The sequence below is a fragment of the Mytilus trossulus genome, chromosome 2 (assembly GCF_036588685.1).
Source record: "Mytilus trossulus isolate FHL-02 chromosome 2, PNRI_Mtr1.1.1.hap1, whole genome shotgun sequence".
Lineage (NCBI taxonomy): Eukaryota > Metazoa > Mollusca > Bivalvia > Mytilida > Mytilidae > Mytilus > Mytilus trossulus.
In genome coordinates, this window is record NC_086374.1 from 22510301 (window position 1) to 22518982 (window position 8682).

Below are 8682 nucleotides of genomic sequence, written 5' to 3' on the forward strand. Positions count from 1 at the left end.
GGTCCTGTACCTTCAGTCATGGTTCATAGACTATGAAAATTTTCCCCAAATTACATACTGAAGTAATGCTATTTTGTTTTTAAGCCCCATTTATTATGTCCCATTTATCGGCATTATGTTTTCTGGTCTGGCCGTTTGTCTCGCTTCAAAAGTTTTTGGTAGAGGTAGTTTTTGATGAAGTTCAAGTCCAATCAACTTGATACTTGGTTCACATTTTCCCTATTATCTGATCTTTTTAAATTTAATGCCAAGTTAGAAATTTTCCCCCATTTTCATTTATCTTCTAGATACCAAATGTGAAAGTGTATATATAATAGTAGGACTGTTTTAATATGCCTGTGAATAAGTCACTTATAAGATATCAATAGACATGTGGTTTTGTAAGTTTGTAATTGGGTCAGTTCAGAGAAATGGCATAGTTCATGATGTCAAGTCTGATATTTGGGTTATTGTTGTTTACGCTTTCCCCCCAGTTTATACCCCATCTGGATATAGTTCATGCAACTAAGTATAATGTTTTTAACCTGTCTGTCAGTTGGTCCTGTTTTTTGTCATCACAACTCCTCTGATACCACACAACAGAATTCCATGAAACGAGATAATAAGGAAGTACTATGAAAATGTGCATATCAACCCTCCCCTAACCTGCAACAGTGCTAGTGATGTAACCGTACAGCATAAGAACAAAATTTTTTTTTTATTTCGGTCGGGTTGTTGTCTCTTTGACACATTCCCCATTTCCATTCTCAATTTTATTAAACGAGTGCACACACTGAAATGTCGCACCTTCTTTGTTAATCATTGATAGTCCTAAACACTGGTAAAAAGCTTTACTACAACTATCACACAAACTTAATATGATCCAAGAAAATGATGTCACGGGACATATAAACCAAACATGTAATACATTTACACTTGCAATCATTCAATACACTAAATAGATTCTGAGAAACGGACTTGACCAAGAAAACTTAACAATGAACCATGAAAATGAGGTCAAGGTCAAATGAATCTTTTCAGGCAGACATTTACAGCTTAGAATTCTTCCATACACCCAATTTAGTTGACATATAGCTTATAGCTTTTAGAAACGAAAACACAAAAACTTAACACTGAGCAATGAACTGTGAAAATGAGGTCCAGGTCAAATACAACCTGCAAGACTGACGATACATCATTAAATATTTCCATTCACCAAATAAAGAAGACCTATTGCATACAGTAGAAGAAAAACAGACCAAAACAAAAAAAAACTTTACTTTAAACACTAAATAATAAAAATGAGGTCAAGGTCCGATGTAACCTGTCAGTTGGACATGTACACCTTACAGTCCGTCCATACACACAACATATTGGACCTTTTGCTTATAGTACTAGTATCTGAAATTTAGACTACCTCAAAACTTAACCTTGTTTACTGATCCATGAAATGAGGTCGAGGTCAAGTGAAAACTCTCTGGCGTGCAAAAGGACCTTGCAAGATACGCACATATAAAATTATCCAATTCGACATGTTACGAAAAGGTATACTTGTAAGCTACTGTGTCATATTTGTTCTTCGTAAAATTATTAGGCATTGAAATAGACTACCAGCTAAATTTTGATGTTCATATCAGCTCAATCTGTAGGAAGGCATCACAGCAATTAAATGTTTTAAAACGTTTAGTAGATAGATATAGGAAGATGTGGTGTGAGTGCCAATGAGACAACTCTCCATCCAAACAACAATTCAAAAATTAAACCATTATAGGTTAAAGTACGGCCTTCAACACGGAGCCTTGGCTCACACCGAACAACAAGCTATAAAGGGCCCCAAAATAACTAGTGTAAAACCATTCAAACGGGAAAACCAACGGTCTAATCTATATAAACAAAACGAGAAACGAGAAACACGTATATATTACATAAACAAACGACAACTACTGTACATCAGATTCCTGACTTAGGACAGGTGCAAACATTTGCAGCGGGATTAAACGTTTTAATGGGCCCAAACCTTCTCCCTTTTTCTGAAACAATAGCATAACATCACAACATATAAAAACATACGATAAAATATCAAATGGCAGACTTAACTCAATCAAAAAAGGCTCATTTTTGGATAGACTTAGTAAACTTACTATATTTCATACTTTTATTTTTAGTAATTTTAATTTTTGCCCTTTGGCATGGCATTTTTGCACTGAGAAAAATTCCAAAAAACTAGAAAAGGTACAGGAAAGAGCACTCCGTTTTGTTTATGAGGATTTTACCAGCTCCTACGAGGACCTCTTACTTAAAGCTAAAGTGCCTTCCTTGCAGATCAGACGGATAAGAACAATGGCTCTAGAAACTTTTAAAATTATAAACAACATCGCTACTGTGTGCTTACAAAATTTGGTAAATGTAAAAAAAAATCTAAATATTCTTTCAGGTATGTAAATATTCTTGAAATTCCACAGGTAAAGTCAACCCGTTACGGTAAAAAAAATCGTTCAAATTTGCTACTGCTACTTTAAGGAACAGTCTTCCAAACCATTTCAGGACTGAAAACAGTTTTTCACATTTTAAAAGTCTTGCTCAGTCCTGGAACGGTTTGGAATGTCACTGTTCTGCTTGCAGATAATTCTTAAACTGTTTTATTATTTATGCTGCTTATTGGTTGCTCTGGTCAAGCATGTTTTTACTTCATTCTAAAATTTGTTGATTATTTGTATTGCATGCTATGTATGTGAGATTTCAACTTTGTATTACAGGTTGATTTATATGTCAAAATGCACTGTTTTTATGTTATTTATATGTTTTTATATTCGGTCAAAAGCTCCTTAGAGCTTGTGTTGCTTATTTGTACTCATGCCGAATCAAAATAAAGTTTTCTTATCTTATCTTATCTTATCGTAAATGGTAACCCCCTATAGACACCATCAACTAATAGCTAAACCACGAATAGAAAGAAGAAAATATAAAAAAAAATGGATTTTGCGTATATCAGAGTGGCGGGTATATGTCGAACACGCTATAAGGCGCTTAAAAACTTTCAGTCATTGGTAGTACTTCATTTGCCACAGCAGCCTTAGCCCGGCTTAGCCCGGTTGACGCTTCCGGTATAGGCACAGTCGCTTCATTTGCTGTAAAATCAGCCGCCGGCGCAAATAGGCATACGCCGCCCTCGCCGGTCTTCACTCACCGGCAAGCAATCAGCCGGTCATAAAAGTATGGTGGAAAATGAAATTTTAGATAAATTATCGGAATTTAAAAGGTGAAAATTGATTTTTGTCAATCAGACTAGTATATTACATGATACTGTATTGGTCTACTATGATGATATTAAATTGCCCTGCTATATTTTACTTTCAAATTTATAAAAAAAGACTGCATGTTAAAAATATATATTTATGGTTAATAGGTTCATCTTTTATATTCCCTAGCTTAGAAGGCAAACAAGTGTAAATTTGAACTTCTGTCGCCATCTTTAAATCAGCCGGTTCCACTCGTTTTATTTTCAGCCATATTTAACCCGGTCACGTGATAGGGCGAACCGGGCATAGCCCGACCTAGAACAAATGAAGCAGCATTGGTAGCTTATGGAGACACCCGAGAGAAAAAAAAATCAACCAGACTGCTATCATGGCCCCGAAATGACAATGTAAAACAATTCAAACGATAAAACTAACGGCCTTATTTATATAAAAAAAAAATGAACGAAAAACAAATATGTAACACATAAACAAACGCGTCCACTGAATTACAGGCCCCTGACTTGGGACAGGCACATACATAAATAATGTGGCGGGCTTAAACATGTTAGCGGGATCCAAACCCTCCCCTTACCTGGGACAGTGGTATAACAGTACAACATAATAACGAACTATAAAATTCAGTTAAAAAGGCTTAACTCATTAGATGGACAAAAATACAAGTGGACGTGGCCGGGTACTTATACATCCCGACACAATGAACAGATCTGAAAGTACTCGCAGTTATCCGACTGCTAGTTCAAAGCCACTAACAACTAATAAAAAAATCATGCATCTAAGACTATGTTCTAGTTAACGTGATTTGAATTTACCAAGACCCACAGGATTTTAATATTACCCATTTAAATATGACTATGTTCTAGATAAATGTGATTTGAATTTACCAAGGCCCACAGGATTTAAATATTACCCATTGAAATATATAATCAATAGTTTGACACCGTCCCCAGATTTAAAGTATAATTTGTCAACCTCAGCGTCGAGAATATACCTTTTCGTAACATGTCTAATAGTGGTAATAAGAGAGAAATTAAAATTACAAAAAAATCAAGTCGATACACCATCAAAATGAGGTCAAGGACAATGGAAATGTGACAGACGGAAACTTCGTAACATAGGGCATATATACTGTACATACAAAGTATGAAGCATCCATTTCTTCAGCCTAAAATATATAGCTTTTTAGACGTGAACTAACGCCGGATCACTATCCTTATGTCGAGCTCGAGATCTCTGCGACACAAGTAGCAGGCTCGACAAAATCAGTCGAAAAGAATGGATACAACTACATCTAACAAATACAGAGTGGACATCATGTATTTGTGCATCCACACAACACAAAGACACGAAGCACAGAACTCCACGGTTGCTGACATCTAGATGAAAGCCAATAACAAATAATGAAAAAAAAACATGTACTGTATAGTCCTCGTACAAAGGGTTCATGCTCTAATTGCATTAAAAGGTTTTTTCGTCCTGATATATATTAGTATGACCCACCCCCACCCCATTATGCATAGAATTAAGAATGGAAATGGGGAATGTGTCAAAGATACAGCAACCCGACCAAAGAGAAAACAACATATGCATGTATCAAATACCAATGAATGAAATCATATTGACCAAAACCTATGAAGATGGTGGAACAGTAAACTTGTTTAAAAAAAAAAGTGAAACATTATTTCCATTGCAAACAAACAAAAGCCAGGTTAGGGGAGGGTCGGGATTCCGCTAACATGTTTAATCCCGCTAACATGTTTATGATCCCGCTAACATGTTTAACCCCGCACATTATGTATGTATGTGCCTGTCCCAAGTCAGGAGCCTGTAATTCAGTGGTTATCGTTTGTTTAAGTGTTACATATTTGTTTTTCGTTCATTTTTTTTATATAAATAAGGCCGTTAGTTTTCTCGTTTGAATTGTTTTACATTGTCATTTCGGGGCCATGATAGCTGACTATGCGGTATGGGCTTTGCGTATTGTTGATGACCGTACGGTGATCTATAGTTGTTAAATTCTGTGTCATTTTGGTGTCATGTAGAGAGTTGCCTCATTGGCAATCATACCACATCTTCTTTTTTATAAATAATATCGATAATTTTTTGAGTGCCTTGAGTAATATATTTATTACGGCCCCATTATTAATGCAGGAGGCCTTAAGTTTTCATTTTATCCGTTACGTCAATATTTTATTAAACACAAAAGCTCTAATATAATGATATGTAGCATGCCACTGACGTTTTGCACAGTTGTGCTATAAATATATGTAGATATGAATATATAAACTCATTGCTTATTGAGACAACACGCACAAATAATATCGATAAAAACGGCATTTATATTCTTTTCCAATTTTAAAAGAACTAGTAGTAAGAGAGATAACGCAATCTATATCTAAAGTTTGCGACATATGGTTAAGGCAGGTGATCATAGCGACTTACAAATATATATATATATAGTAAGTCCTGTATGGAAATGAAATAAAGGCGATTCGAATATTCGTCTATAAAACCAAAACAACCCTAAAACTTGAAGCTCTTAATCGCAGAAAATTAAGTTTGTTTCTCTTTATATCACTTTTCTATCTATAATTTTAATTGCGATATGCTAGGAGGAACATTGTCGCGCATTTACAAAAAGAGAAACAGTCAAAAAAAGTTTCTTTTTGTTTGGTATTATATATATATTGTCTTCTCATACAAATGTATCTGAGTGGTGTCAGTCACTTAGAAATGAAACGACTATATCTAATTTAAATCTTAGAAATGAATAATTATTTGATATTTGCTCTTGTTCTAAAAGAACCATTAGTTTTGAGAAAGCATAAACTAGTGCTATTACAATGTATCTCAAATTCTCCATTTGCAGTAGCACTATAGTTATTGATTTGGAAGGGAATCTTAATTGCATCTATTTTCCTACATTGTTTATAACCTCAAATATGTGCTATGGTTATTGAAAAAGAGACTGATTTGATAAGTCAACGGTATTCAGTTTTATAAGCTTTGTTTTGACATTTCGCTCTCTCCTTGGGTTAAAGGAGTAGGTCCAGTAAGACCCCTTTTTTGCCCAAAAATATAGCAGTTTTACAAATTTGTTAAAATGTAAACGTTTAGCCATTGATTAGAAAGTAGAATGCTTCTGCTATATAAATATGTTTCTGACAATACAATGCACATGTATCGGATACTAGCATTATTAAGTCATGCTAAATTACTGAAATCTTCACAATTTACGCATTTTAGATAAATTTTAGATGGTTTCCGTCTTAAATGAAAGTGGCCGCATTTGTGTTCATTCTTAATATTGAAATGTAAGTTGTATTTGATGATAATACAATACATATATATATATAAAGGTTGAGGATGAACACGGATGCGGCCACTTTCATTTTTCACAAATCCATCTGAAAAGTGACAATTTTTTGGCATATTTAATAGATTTTTCATATTTAAGCTTGAATCGGTATGTTTTTAATGAACAAATCAGTTAAAATCTTTCACATTAACTAATTGAATCAAATGAAATAGACACTTGAGTGTTTAAAAAGTGTCCAAATCTTTCGTCAGATGAATCTGAAATTTTAGGCCAAAATCGACCTTTACCGGACCTACTCCTGTCCTTCACCATAAGTCATGGTTCATTGACATTATACGTTTTGTATAGTTTACGTGTATGACTGTAATGTTGTTTTTCTGTCTATGAAGAAATAACATAAAAAATTTGGTGCGCGTAGCGGGTTATTTAACACTGTGCACCACGTTTTTTATGTTATTTCGAATACCGGACAGAAAAAATATTACAGTCATTTCTTATAATTTAATTCTAAATTCCATTTTAAACCGTAGAAAACCATGAAAAAACGTTGATGACGTCACGGTCACATGACTAAATTATGTCTATGGGCTGATAACAAAATTTTAATTCTAAATTCCATTTTAAACCGTAGAAAACCATGAAAAAACGTTGATGACGTCACGGTCACATGACTAAATTATGTCTATGGGCTGATAACAAAATAACGTCACCCAATCAGAATCCGCGTGGTAATAGACATTGTGACTTTATTTCCACTACAATACTATTTCTATAAACTTATAGCAGAGACACATTAATTTACCTTACTTTATAGCTGACTAAAACATTTATCCACTATCTACTGAAAATTTTCAAGATTTTTTTATATCCCGAGTAATTGAATCTGTAATACGCTTTTAAACTTTTCGCTGCTCTCAGCAAACTTCAGATGCTAAATATTACATTACCCTTCTAGATTCCGAACTGTTAAGACTCAAATAAAAAAAAAACAACAATCCCATTGTAAAATTTATAGCAAAAATCATTCTTCATGATGTTGCACCATAATTTCTCAAATGTTTTTAAGAAGGTTTTAAGAAACTGTTCTATGGGAGCGAAAGGAAATGATATTTTGCTGTTTTTAATGTTATTTACTGGTAGATAAATAAGGCAGCAACAGATTTCCAGAATTACTTAAGTATTAGAATTCGGGATTCTATCAGTCACAACAGTTTGCTAAACAATTCAAGCTGGTTTGAGTATCATTCAAGAAAGTCTGCATAAATGTTGTACAAGTAAGACGAAAACGTAAAATCGCAACAATTTCTGACACAAAAGTGCTAGTGGTTTGTAAAAGTCGTCATTTTTTACGAACACAAACACACACACACACCATTTAAAAATACTAAAATCATTGACAGTTCTTGTCCATTCGTTTTTAATGCGTTTTGTTATTTGATTTTTCCATGTGATTATGATTTTCCGCTAAGTTCAGTATTTTTGTGATTTTAGTTTTTACGTCATAGCATTTAAATAAATATAAAATTTAAAAGGAGAGCAGAAATGAAAAGTTCTGAATTAAATATATGTGAGGATCTCATATACACGTTTAAATAATTACCAACAATTTTAAATAGGCCACGAAAAGTGCTACTTTTTGTCGCTTTCTCTGATTCTATTGCCTAAAAAATTACATAAGGAACTGAAATACACACATAAATGATTAAATTGAAAACAAGATATAAAAAGTGGTTTATTAATTGACATTTTTACCTATTATATCTGTTTAATTTGTTCACACACCGTTGTAAATATAATAGAATTTGAGGCGACTGGCATACAAGTGAGAAGTTTAGCTAGCTATAAACTAGGTTTAACACACCATTTCCTACATTAGAAAATGCATGTAATAAGTCAGGAATGTGGCAATTGTTATCCTTTCTTTTTATGTGTTTAAAAGCATGTGACTTTTCTATTTAATTAGGAACTTTACGTTTTGAATTTTCCTCGGTGTTCAGTATTTATGTAGTTTTACTTTTTTTTTTTGCGTGTTCACATACTTTTTCTTCATAAAAATTATGAAACTCTAGGGTTTTTACAATGTGACTTCTTCATCTTATTGCCGTCGTAACTGATTATAAATTTTCA